The sequence below is a fragment of the Schistocerca gregaria genome, chromosome 9, assembly GCF_023897955.1.
Source record: "Schistocerca gregaria isolate iqSchGreg1 chromosome 9, iqSchGreg1.2, whole genome shotgun sequence".
NCBI lineage: Eukaryota > Metazoa > Arthropoda > Insecta > Orthoptera > Acrididae > Schistocerca > Schistocerca gregaria.
The window spans coordinates 108,652,902-108,667,581 of record NC_064928.1 but is presented as its reverse complement, the minus strand read 5'-3'; the positions used below and the strand labels follow the sequence as shown (position 1 = coordinate 108,667,581).

Here is a 14,680-nt window from a genome sequence, read left to right as displayed (position 1 = left end):
ATTTCCCTAGGGAATACCATTATTCGCCCTACGTTAGAACTGCTGATGTTTAATAGACCCTTACCCTTCTGAGTTTGCTCCCTCTTTACACAGACTACAGTAGGTTTCCTACAGCTGAGGCTAATCTCACTGGTTCAGTTTCGTTTTCTGTGGAAGACAGCACCTACAAGTCGTTGGTTAGGGTCCAATATGCGCGCAACGGAAAATACAGACTGCGAAAATGAAGATTTGGCCCTGTCTGACTACCCCCTAAAGCAGATCTTAGGATCTTTTAATGGTTATATTATGTCCTTCTTGCACTTTAACACATAAATTGCAACATAAGCTTAAATGAATGATTAAGGGATCTAGTAACTACAAAATGATTAATGCTGTTTCTGCTTATTCATTTATTGTACATTACAACCCCATTATGCATTACAAATGTTTATATATCAATCTCCAATGGACATAAAGAAATACAAATGAATGTTCCAAGTAATATGATTGATCAATTGCCGAAATCTTCCCCTTTTTATGGCTACGCGATCTAATATAAATAACGCGAGATGACTGACACCATCTATGTACCAAACACTACAAGTCACTAATTTCAAAGATGATCTACAGTGGTGTGCAACCTCAGTGGAAATAAAATTTACGTGATCACAGCTGTTTAGCTTTATAGCCCTAATGAGCCGAAGCAGTTAGCAGTATCATCATACGTACTGCATCCGGTGTGTCGGAGTGATGGTTCTCGTACACGTCTGTGACAACAAAAGAACTCCAGCCACAGAATATATTTAAAAAAAAACACCTCATTCAAACACTAGGACGGGAGAAGACTGTCCTCTGACTAGTATAATCTAACACTGTGTTCTCCTCTCTGAGTTCTACAGACGGGAAACGAGAACTCCCAGCCACAAGGACGGAGTTCAGATAACGTGAGTATAGGCAGAAAAAGTGCTCTCAATCACTGAACGCTGCCTACTCAGCGACGACTCCCACCCCAGCGGCGAAGTCCAGCATCGTATAAGTTCGCAACAGCACAGTGACTAATTGTCCTAACTATAGACCTCCTGAGAGCAAAGACAGCAAGTCTGTCTGTAGCAACAAAGCTGATACTGAGCGACCGTCAGACACGGGTGCTCAAAACGGAAGACCTCTTTCTCTCCACCGCTAGCTTCCCAACAAAGCTCAGCTCCCCTCCCTCGTAACTGCTGAAAGCGAATCATATTCTCGAAACCACGGAATATTCTTCCACTCTAAGGATTCTTCCGAACGCACACAAACCATATTTTAGTTTTTGGAGTCCAGTGAGGAAAGTTTGCGAGGAAATACCTATACCCGTTAATTAGAAATTCATACAATGGTACGCTGCTCGGAGTAAAAATCCTCGTAATTAACCCAGCCTGCGTGATTTCAGAGGTAGCGCTTCGTCGTTCCTCTCTGCTGCGTCCAAGATTTTCAGAGTTTCCGAAGTATTATCCAGTTATCCTTCCGACCCCATTACCATACCGGCCAGCCGCCGCTGTGTTGTGCTTCAACGCTCAGATGCCCCGACTGTCCGTCTTGGGTTGCTTTGAGTGTTAATCAGAACCAACACACCTGTGCGGGCTTTTCCATTCAGGGCCTGAGTTACGCCTGTCATTTAATTTCCACTGGCGTTCCAACCTCTACTAGTAGAGGCAGTCATTCATTACGCCATTTTGATAATAAAGATACTAAATCACCTTTCATGCAATAAGCTTTATCAACTATTTACAATGTGTACGTGACAACATTCCATTACAACTACTGACGCCCTTGGGAGAGCCACTCCTGACAAAACTCTACCATCTGGTGAGCAAGATGTACGAGACAGGCGAAATACCCTCAGACTTCAAGAAGAATATAATAATTCCAAACCCAAAGAAAGCAGGTGTTGACATACACTCCTGGAAATTGAAATAAGAACACCGTGAATTCATTGTCCCAGGAAGGGGAAACTTTATTGACGCATTCCTGGGGTCAGATACATCACATGATCACACTGACAGAACCACAGGCACATAGACACAGGCAACAGAGCATGCACAATGTCGGCACTAGTACAGTATATATCCACCTTTCGCAGCAATGCAGGCTGCTATTCTCCCATGGAGACGATCGTAGAGATGCTGGATGTAGTCCTGTGGAACGGCTTGCCATGACGTTTCCACCTGGCGCCTCAGTTGGACCAGCGTTCCTGCTGGACGTGCAGACCGCGTGAGACGACGCTTCATCCAATCCCAAACATGCTCAATGGGGGACAGATCCGGAGATCTTGTTGGCCAGGGTAGTTGACTTACACCTTCTAGAGCACGTTGGGTGGCACGGGATACATGCGGACGTGCATTGTCCTGTTGGAACATCAAGTTCCCTTGCCGGTCTAGGAATGGTAGAACGATGGGTTCGATGACGGTTTGGATGTACCGTGCACTATTCAGTGTCCCCTCGACGATCACCAGAGGTGTACGGCCAGTGTAGGAGATCGCTCCCCACACCATGATGCCGGGTGTTGGCCCTGTGTGCCTCGGTCGTATGCAGTCCTGATTGTGGCGCTCACCTGCACGGCGCCAAACACGCATACGACCATCATTGGCACCAAGGCAGAAGCGACTCTCATCGCTGAAGACGACATGTCTCCATTCGTCCCTCCATTCACGCCTGTCGCGACACCACTGGAGGCGGGCTGCACGATGTTGGGGTGTGAGCGGAAGACGGCCTAACGGTGTGCGGGACCGTAGCCCAGCTTCATGGAGACGGTTGCGAATGGTCCTCGCCGATACCCCAGGAGCAACAGTGTCCCTAATTTGCTGGGAAGTGGCGGTGCGGTCCCCTACGGCACTGCGTAGGATCCTACGGTCTTGGCGTGCATCCGTGCGACGCTGCGGTCCGGTCCCAGGTCGACGGGCACGTGCACCTTCCGCCGACCACTGGCGACAACATCGATGTACTGTGGAGACCTCACGCCCCACGTGTTGAGCAGTTCGGCGGTACGTCCACCCGGCCTCCCGCATGCCCACTATACGCCCTCGCTCAAAGTCCGTCAACTGCACATACGGTTCACGTCCACGCTGTCGGGGCATGCTACCAGTGTTAAAGATTGCGATGGAGCTCCGTATGCCACGGCAAACTGGCTGACACTGACGGCGGCGGTGCATAAATGCTGCGCAGCTAGCGCCATTCGACGGCCAACACCGCGGTTCCTGGTGTGTCCGCTGTGCCGTGCGTGTGGTCATTGCTTGTCCGGAGCAAGTATGGTGGGTCTGACACACCGGTGTCAATGTGTTCTTTTCTCCATTTCCAGGAGTGTATGTGAAAATTACCGAACTACCAGTTTAATAAGTCACAGCTGCAAAATACTAACGCGAATTCCTTACAGACGAATGGAAAAATTGGTAGAAGCCGACCTCGGGGAAGATCAGTTTGAATTCCGTAGAAAGGTTGGAACACCTGATGCAATACTGACCTTACGACTTATCTTAGAAGAAAGATTAAGGAAGGGCAAACCTACGTTTCTAGTATTTGTAGACTTAGAGAAAGCTTTTGACAATGTTGACTGGAATACACTCTTTCAAATTCTGAAGGTGGCAGCGGTCAAATACAGGGAGCGAAAGGCTACTTACAATTTGGTCAGAACCAGCTGGCAATTATAAGAGTCGAGGGGCATGAAAGGGAAGCAGTGGTTGGGAAGGGAGTGAGACAGGGTTATAGCCTCTCTCCGATGTTATTCAATCTGTATATTGAGCAAGCAGTAAAGGAAACAAAAGAAAAATTCGGAGTTGGTATTAAAATCCATGGAGAGGAAATAAAACCTTTGAGGTTCGCCGATGACATTGTAATTCTGTCAGAGACAGCAAAGGACTTGGAAGAGCAGTTGAACGGAATGGACAGTGTCTTGAAAGGAGGATATAAGATGAACATCAACAAAAGCAGAACGAGGATAATGGAATGTAGTCGAATTAAGTCGGGTGATGCTGAGGGAATTAGATTAGGAAATGAGACACTTAAAGTAGTTTTGCTATTTAGGGAGCAAAATAAGTGATGACGGTTCAAGTAGAGAGGATGTAAAATGTAGACTAACAATGGCAAGGAAAGCGTTTCTGAAGAAGAGAAATTTGTTAACATCAGGTATAGATTTAAATGTCAGGAAGTCGTTTCTGAAAGTATTTGTATAGACTGTAGCCATGTATGGAAGTGAAACGGGACGATAAATAGCCGAGACAAAAAGAGAATAGAAGCTTTCGATATGTGGTGCTACAGAGGAATCTTGAAGATTAGGTGGGTAGATCACGTAACTAATGAGGAGGTACTGAATAGGATTGGGGAGAAGAGACGTTTGTGGCACAACTTGACTAGAAGAAGGGATCGGTTTGTATGACATGTTCTGCGGCATCAAGGAATCACAAATTTAGTGTTGGAGGGCAGCGTGGAGGGTAAAAATCGTAGAGTGAGAGCAAGAGATGAATACACTAAGCAGATTCAGAAGGATGCAGGTTGCAGTAGGTACTGGGAGATTAAGGAGCTTGCACAGGATAGAGTAGCATGGAGAGCTGCATCAAACCAGTCTCAGGACTGAAGACCGCAACAACAAGAAAAGTGACAATGTCAGTCTTCTTTAAATATTCGTATACACGATGTACAATTGCATATTCTCACAGGATGGCAACATAGTGAAAGAACTGGAAGCAAGGTGTAGCAAAGCTAATGCAGTAAGCATTCAGCTACGATCTGCTCTCTTCAGCAAGAAGGAATCAGTACCAAGACTAAGTTATCTGTGCACCGATCTATCTTTCGACCAACTTTGTTTTATGGGAGCGAAAGCTGGATGGATTCAGGTTACCTTATCAATAAGGTTGAGGTTACAGATATGAAAGTAGCTAGGATGATTGCAGATGCTAGTAGATGGGAACAATGGCAGGAGGGTGTCCACAATGAGGAAATCAAAGGAAAACTGGGAATGAACTCTATAGATGTAGCAGTCAGGACGAACAGGCTTAGATGGTGGGGTCATGTTACATGCATGGGAGAAACAAGGTTACCCAAGAGACTCATGGGTTCAGCAGCAAAGGGTAGGAGGAGTCGGGGCAGACCAAGGAGAAGGTATCTGGATTCTACATCTACATCTACATCTACATGACTAATCTGCAATTTACATATAAGTGCTTGGCAGAGGGTTCATCGAACCACAATCATACTATCTCTCTACTACTCCACTCCCGAACAGCGAGCGGGAAAAACGAACGCCTAAACCTTTCTGTTCGAGCTGTGATTTCTCTTATTTTAATTTGATGATCATTCCTACCTATGTAGGTTGGGCTCAACAAAATATTTTCGCATTCGGAAGAGAAAGTTGGTGACTGAAATTTCGTAAAAAGGTCTCGCCTCGACGAAAAACGTCTATGCTGTAATGACTTCCATCCCAACTCGTGTATCATATCTGCCACACTCTCTCCCCTATAACGTGATAATACAAAACGAGCTGCTCTTTTTTGCACCCTTTCGATGTCCTCCGTCAATCCCACCTGGTAAGCATCCCACACCGCGCAGCAATATTCTAACACAGGACGAACGAGTGTAGTGTAAGCTGTCTCTTTAGTGGACTTGTTGCATCTTCTAAGTGTCCTGCCAATGAAACGCAACCTTTGGCTCGCCTTCCCGACGATGTTATCTATGTGGTCCTTCCAACTGAAGTTGTTGGAAATTTTAACACCCAGGTACTTAGTTGAATTGACAGCCTAGAGAATTGTACTATTGTAAGTAGGCTGTTTAGGTTTTCTTATTGGTAACGCCACATAGCGCTCCGTATAAAAATCACTGGCTGTGCCGTGTGCAGTCTGTGGCTGGTTTGCATTGTTGTCTGCCATTGTAGTGTCGGGCAGCGGCAGCTGGATGCTAACAGCGCGTAGCGTTGCGCAGTTGGAGGTGAGCCGCCAGCAGTGGTGGACGTGGGGAGAGAGATGGCGGAGTTTTGTAATTTGTAAGACTGGATGTCATGAACTATCATATATTTTTTGACTATTAAGGTAAATACACTGTTTGTTCTCTATTAAAATCTTTCATTTGCTAACTATACCTATCAGTAGTTAGTGCCTTCCGTAGTTAGAATTTTTATTTAGCTGGCAGTAGTGGTGCTCGCTGTATTGCAGTAGTTCGAGTAACGAAGATTTTTTCTGAGGTAAGTGATTTGTGAAAGGTATAGATTAATGCTAGTCAGGGCCATTCTTTCGTAGGGATTATTGGAAGTCAGACTGCGTTGCGCTAAAGATATTGTGTGTCAGTTTAAGCACAGTCGTGTATAAAGTTTTCTAAGGGGACGTTTCATATGTCGACCCTTAGCCGAGGATACCTCACTGGAATCTTCTGATTTTTTTTCCTTGTAGTTTGTGTAGTTAGTGTAGCCTTTGTTTATTGCTAGCGCCTTATCATAGAGAGAATTTCCTTTGTAGTTGCAGTCTTTCATTGTTGTACAGTAAAACAGTTGTGGCATGCATGTAGTTTTGCACGAAGTATTTCGCAGCTGCGCTTGCAATTAACTAGATATTATTTTCAGTGCTATGTTAATGTGTTCTCTTATTTTTGTTCTTCAAATTGTGTTTTTCTGTGTTGTCGTGTGAAAAATTGTGACGATAATGGCGTGTGAAAAACGTAACACTAGGCTCCAAAGTAAACTGAGAAATGACAGTGAAGACGAAAGCAGTGTGTTAGCGTCACCATCTAATGAATTCACTAACGTTCAATGTAGTAAATTGGTAATAGCGCATAAGGAAATGGAGCGGGTTGCAAATAATGGTGTAGGCAGTGAAACAATTAGTGAACAGGGAAGCATTATCGATCGATCGGTCGGCAACAGCTCGCCTCAGGATTCCGAAATGACAGGACACAATCTTGCAAATACTGTAGATTCAGATTTTGCGTCCTCACTGTTTTCTCAAATAAGTCAAGACACATTTTCTGTTTTTCAAACTGCGAATATTGCCGGTTCAAATGCATTGCCGAATAGCACTGAGGAACATGTTTCAGACACCAGTGCACTGTTATTACAGTTAATGCAACAAATGGGACAAAGGCTACAAAAGTTAGACACAACGCTTGAACAAAATCAGAAACAAATGGGACAAAATCTTCAAAAGTTAGACACAATGGAACAAAATCTTCAAAAGTTAGACACAATGGAACAAAATCTTCAAAAGTTAGACACCTTGGAACAAAATCAGAGACAAACACAGCAAAAGCTTCAAAAGTTAGACACAATGGAACAAAATCAGAGACAAACACAACAAAAGCTTCAAAAGTTAGACACAATGGAACAAAATCTTCGAAAGTTAGACACCACACTTGAACAAACACGTGAAGATTTAACTACTGAGTTACATAACATTGAATCGAAATGCCAAAAAATCTGTAATGACGTTAAAACACAAATTTATGAGCATTTTCAACCTATTTTTTCGCGGCATGAAAAAGCATTACAGAATCATGAAGCAGCCATAAAAGAACTGCAAACTATGGTTCGTGAAAATCACGACACCTTGCAAGCTAAAATGGACTCAGTTGCATACACCGATTCGGTTACGCAACTTGCAAGAACTCAGGAAAACTTATAGGTCACAGTAGATTCGATTTCATCACAAATGGACACTCTGAAACTTGGTTCAGAAAAACACACTGAGGAAATGTGTTCACTATCGGAGAAAGTAGCCGAACTTTCAGATCAGTTCACTAACTTATCTACAAAGGTAGATGATGATCTGAATGATACAGAAGGGTGCGAACAAATTATGAAATTCAAACAAAATCAGAATCAAATTAATACACAACACCAAAGAGAAATCCGGGAAGTGCAAGATCAGCTGACACAGGTAATACAAGAATTACGTATTTCAGAGGACAGTCGCGCTCCAACACGGGAAGAGGGACTTATAAATACGGAAAAGCCACAAAATAATAACACAGGGCATTTCGGAAATTGTGAAAGAAATTGGCAAGGAGCACCGAATTTTGAGATGGAACTGCCGACACGACGTAACAATGAACGATATGCTACCCGCCGACACGATGATTTTGACTATAAGCTGTTCATTACTGCACGTAAATTCAAAACATTTAAGAATTCTGGCAACGACATTTATCCACAAGCGTGGCTCCATCAATTCTCTCATTGTTTTCCTCCCAACTGGTCATTAGAGCACAGATTAGAATTTATGTGTGGCTACTTGGAGAATGAACCAGCTGTAAGAATGCGATCGGTCATTCACGATTGTCATAGTGAAGGAGAATTTTATCATGCCTTCCTCTCAGCATATTGGTCTCAAGCTACACAAGACCGAGTAAAACATAGCATCATAATGATGAAACATTTCGAACAATCTGAATTTTCCAGTCTTGTCAAATATTTTGAAGACATGTTACATAAGAATCAGTATCTTTCAAACCCATACAGCCCCTCAGAACTCATCCGCATTTGCTTAATCAAATTACCTGAACATTTACGACAGTTATTTTAGCAGGACGATGCAAAGACGACATTGAAGCTTTTCAGGGACTGTTACAAGAACTGGAAATTGACACTGACAATCGCGGAACGCGAAAGCAGGAGCACAACAATTACAGGTCACACCTGTCACAATTCCGCGATGACAGAAATAATACACGACAAGGCTATTCGTACAACGTAAATCGTGACCAAAACAGACACCACCCGTATGACAACCGTTGGCAGAGTAGTAATTATTACAGGGAAAGATCACCTCTCTGCGGTAATGACTATCACAGAAACAATCAGAGAAACATACAATATGGAAACCAAAATAATTATTATCAAGGGAGACGGAATAACTTAAGACGCAACGGTCCAGCGCGCAGTTACGATTCAGGGAGAAATTCTCCACCACGTGACCGACAAGAAAGAAACTATGGAATCTACCAACATGACGGCACACGATATGATCGTAACGACAGACCTGCAGAACTGGCGGGAATCAAACAGAGCAGGGCCCTCTCGACAAGATGAATTTGTAGAAGTTAGGTCTCCAAATCCCAATAACGACGCGCGCCAACAAAGACACAATAGGCAATGACTCATACCGCTGGCAGCCTCAAAACGTACTTATGAAACTGACGACGCAGCTGCCGTAGCTAGTAATTACGTTAAAATGGAAGACATTAGGGACATCTTACTCCAGGAACAAGACGTAAAACATAACAACATTGCATATCCTGTGATTCACATTACAGTAAATGACGTAAAATTTACGGCAGTACTTGACTCAGGCAGTCCCATTTCAGTAATTAGTAAAACAGCTTTTAGTAAATGCAGCAAATCGAAAGATTGCCCCACACTTCCGTTACGCAAGATTAAATTACAAGGTGCAGTCATTGGAAAAAGTGTAGATGTACGCCAACAAACCAACTTAGAATTCTTTTGTCAAAGCCACAGCTTCTCTATGAATTTTCTTATTGTTCCATTATTGTCGACGGAAATTATACTGGGAGTAGACTTTTTGAATGAAAACAAAGCAATCTTAAACTTTCACGATGCTGAAATAAGTTTAGAGAAAGAAGGTAAGTCAATAGCTTTGAAATTTAAAGATTGGCTCTCAAACCATGACGAGGAAACTAATCGGCTTTACCTTCTGTTAGACAACAGTTCGGAATTTTCTACGGAACTAGACACTAACAGTCGCTCTGCAAGTACTGACAGGGATGATATCGACGGCACAATTGAAACTAATGAGTTAATTCAGAATAAAATTCAAACAATTGAGAATTGTAATGACACTGATAGGCAGGACCTTTTTGAGATTTTACAAGCACATTCCACAGTTTTTACTTACAAAACAGGAACAATCAAGGGATTTCAATACCAATTTCGTGTTCGTGAGCATACAAAATTTTGTGTTAGACCATACGTAATTCCAGCACATTATAGGGACCGTGTTAGAACAGAAATACAATCTATGCTTGACGAGGGCGTTATTGAGCCTGCAGTAAGCTCATACAACAATCCATTACATGTTGTTGAGAAGAAAAATGGATCGATCAGGCTTGTCTTAGATTCGAGACAAATCAATACTATCATTGTTCCTTAAACAGACAGGCCGCAAACGTTGGAAGAACTTCTTCAAAATTTTAATGGTGTAAAAGTGTTGTCTTCCATTGATCTCAGATCCAGCTTTTATCAGATCGAACTTCATCCAGAATGTAGAAAATATACAGCTTTCCTTTGTTTCGGCGTTTGTTATCAGTTTCGGAAACTTCCTTTTGGTTTGAACATTTCCTCGGCAGCATTCATTCGCGGGCTAAATTCCATATTACCTGACCTCTTAAAACGTCACATCACCTTATATGTGGACGATATTCTGATAGCAGAAGCCTCATGGGAACAACATAATCGCATCCTCAACAGCGTGTTACATATCTTTGCAGAATCTGGAATTACAGTTAACTTGGAAAAGTCTGAATTCGGTAGGACAAAAGTGAAGTTTTTGGGACATATTATTTCTTCTGAAGGCATCCAGCCGGATCCTGAAAAGTTAGAAGCAATCAGAGCCATTCCAGTTCCATCCACAAAAAAACAAGTCCGCAGTTTTCTAGGTCTCGTAAATTTTTACCGTCGTTTTCTGAATATGCAAATTCTAGTTACACCAAAACTTTGTTCTCTCACTGGAAAAAATACTATTTGGAACTGGGACGACCAAGCACAGTTGGAATTCAATTCTTTGAAAGAATCGTTACTTAACGCGCCAATACTAGCTCATCCAGATCTCTCACAAGATTTTTGCCTTAGCACGGATTCTTCTAAAGTCGGTCTTGGTGCCCATTTATTTCAAGAAGCCACAGAAAATGACATTACTGTTCAGAAAACCATTGCTTTTGCTAGCCGAGTGCTAACAAAATCTGAAAAAAATTATTCCGTTACTGAATTAGAAGCTTTAGCTATCGTTTGGGCATTTAACAAATTCCGTTTCTTTCTTTATGGTAAGCACGTTAAAGTATACAGTGACCATCGTGCATTACAATTTCTTATGTCTTCAAAATTAAATCATGACAGGTTAAAACGTTGGGCATTGTTTCTGCAAGAATTCCACTTCACAATAGTCTACATTCCCGGCAAGGAGAACATTGTTGCGGACGCACTGTCACGCGCACCGGCTGGGCTCGAGAAAAGTAACACAGAAAGCAACCTCGAGAGAAATTTTAGTATTCTTTACATCCAGAAAGTCGCCTTTGAAAACTTCATCACCACATCTTTAAAGGACATTGCTCATGAACAAGATAAAGATCCGATTTGGAAAGACATCAAAAGTAAATGGCATGAAAAGACACACACACAGATTCGGCATTATTATCTGGTTAGAAACAACATACTGTTCAAACGATGCACTGTTGATGACAAGCTATGGGTACTTTGCATTCCAGACGATTTTGTTAATAAGCTCATTTGGTACATTCATTTCAGCTATGCACATTTTGGTCCACGAAAATGTTATCATATTCTTCGAACGACTTGTTATTTTAACAATATGGAAAAGAGAATTCGAAGAGTCTTGTCTATTTGTAAACTTTGTCAAAAGGCGAAACCATCTACTGTCACTCATCGTGCTCCATTGTTTCCTATCATTCCTTCTAAATTAAAAGAATTTGCTGCTGTTGATCTCTTGGGACCGCTTGTCAGAACATCTAATGGATTTTCGTACGTTCTAGTCGCTGTTGAACTTACTTCAAAATTTGTTTCTTTCACTCCGTTACGTAAAGCCACTGGACGGTCTGTATCCAACGCCTTTGTTAGAAATTTCTTACGTGAAGTTGGACACGTTAGTAAAGTAATTTCAGATAACGGACCGCAATTCAGATCTGCTGTTTGGTCACGCATGCTTCGTAACCATAAAATCAAATCTGTTTTTATTTCATTGTACTCACCACATTGTAACCCGTCTGAACGGATTATGAAAGAAATCAATAAGCTTTGCAGACTTTATTGTCACAGAAAGCATCAGCATTGGGACAGATATTTATACTTATTTCAAAACGTGCTGAATGAAATGCCTCATGACTCCACTGCTTTACCACCTGTTCTTGTACTGAAGAATAAAGAACCACCTAACAGAATCAGAGAGCTTGTACCTTTTCCGAATACACGTAAACTTCGACACAAAGACATAATTGATTTGGCTATTAAAAATATAAATTATGCTGCAGACAAAAGAAAAAAATTACATGGTAAAGCAAATGCAAAGAAATTATATATTGGTCAGAAAGTTCTCATTAAGGCTCATCCATTGTCACATAAGAAGAAACACTTGAGTCACAAATTCTTTCTAGTTTACAATGGACCTTACAGAATCCGACATATACCACATGATAATTGCGTTGAAGTTGAAACTCTGCGTACTAGGAAGAGTAAAGGTTTACACCACATTTCACATGTAAAACCGTTTATTGAAAGATAATCTGCTTTTTAACTTAGTCTTTGCTATAAAATTTTTCATTTCACGTTACCAGTATGCTTTGTCAGACTCAGAATCTGTTAACATGCAACAATGTTTGAAGTTAAATATCCAGTCAAGAACCAAGAGAACTTATTTAAACAGAAATTACTAATGCATTGTCATAGTGAACACACGACACAGTGTTATTGTGTGTGTACATTCTTGCTTGTTAGTTGCACGATTACGTAACGACTATAAGGCTGACATACTTAGAACAGTTACCAGTACTGCTAATGAGATTTTAATGCAACATTTTGGTTTACTTGAAAACACATTCTTTATTTGAAGTTCATTCGGCGAGATTAAAGATGACTTAGCATTTGGTTTCTATAATAGCTACACGATTATATCACGACGCTACTAATATGTGACACGATTTACATTGTTGCTTTTGCGGTGTATCTGTTTTATATCAGCACAGTTTTTCTGAATTTTTCTGGAAAGTAAAACATGTTTTAGTGGTAACTTTTGTGGTATAGCTACAATTAGACAGCCTTTTCCATAGCACAGCAATACGTTACAGCATAGTACTGTCTTCATCACGGCAATAAGCGTAATAACTAAGATATTTATACGCAAAGCAATTCACTTCCTTTATTACGAGGTAGGTACATTGACTTCAGTAGAACTTTGCTTGCAGAGGACGATAACTACGACACTTCCACATAATTATCTTGCAACAAGACGCACAGTTTATCGCTACAGTACACGTATTTGAGTGATTAATTTTGTACTTAAAACATTTATTTTTAAAGATATTTGAAGTACAATGATACAAAGGTTTTCTGTGATACATTTCATTCCATTGCTGTAATCTGTAACACCTGAGGATATAATCACATTAATCCTCAGGGGGTACACGCTTGCTTTGTGTACCATGTGTTTGACAAGCACAAGGAGCCCTAGCTAATATGGTATTTGCTTATACAACTCTACACATCGGTACCGTATTTATCTAACACATAAATTACACAGCTATCTGATCATTTAACTGAGAGAAACAAACATTTATTATACTACATCAGTGACAGATTTTTATGTAATTACACAGTTGGATAACTTCACACTTACGAAGTTGTATTTTGTGAACTGTTCATATTTTTTCGGAAACATTGTGATACTATGAGAGCTTTGAATGACATATTTAGTATGGGATCACGAGTTTTAAATTACGTTTGAGGTAGATGACACTTTTGACATGAGCAGAGAATTTTTTTAGGTTTTGAAATTATTGGAGGAAGCTACGACGATTTTGAGAATTTGACTGAGGTGTTATGATGTTATTATTACGACGACAATGTGAATTATACTGCTGAGGTATGTTTAAGCTGATGCTATTTGAGGAATTTGATTATGCTACTTATTTATTATGATGAAATATTAAAGAAGTGTCGACGAATAAGGTAAGGAATAAAGAGTAGTGGTTAGGGACTCTGATTTGTGAGAAAGGATGTTGAAAACCGAGAATCGTACTTTAAGAGTTATAAAATGAGTGTATATGCGTGAATGTATCACTATGTGGCGAAAATTATTTGGACACTATTCTATTTAAAGGATTTTGTTTCTACATATTTGTAACGCAAATTCTTGACCTGTGAATTTTTTATATGAGACTGCCACTGTAGGGGAAACTGGTGTCGTAAATATTTCGATAAGACAGTTAAGTGACCACCTGCATGTAATGCGTCGTGGGCACCCAGCTGCGCGACAACCACCTGACAAAAGAAAGCCATTAGTGTGTGCCTGTCAGAGGTACAGGTGGAGAAAAAAAAAAAAAGATGCCGTTATCCTCGCTATTGACATTCCTTTGTAGAAAGCACGGCAAATACGACACGCTCATTTCTCGGAAACATTCTTACATCTGCACTCCTGATTATGACAAGTGTCTTTCTACGAGAGTTGAGAGAACTTCTTCTGACTTATGAAATGCCAAATAGCTATTGAATGATGTTTTTATTCTTTACTTTGCATTATTGCTTATTTCAGTTGATATCTGTTTACCAGCTGTGTTACAACATTGGTTTTATAAAATAAAAGTAAATGCATTTGCTAATGTGAAAACTTCCTGTCAACAGATCTGTTAAATAATAATTTAATGATCCACATTCTTCAAAAAAAAAAAAAAAAGGAGCACTTGGAAAGGAAAGAACAATAAGAAGGAACTAGTAACAGGAACTGCATACATA

General features: G+C 41.0%; 1 protein-coding gene across 1 annotated transcript in view; it reads left to right on the top strand.

Moving 5' to 3' along the window:
• Positions 1-14,680, top strand: part of LOC126292262 (speckle-type POZ protein-like) — a 78,134-nt gene that overhangs the window by 25,726 nt on the left and 37,728 nt on the right. The window lies entirely within an intron of this gene.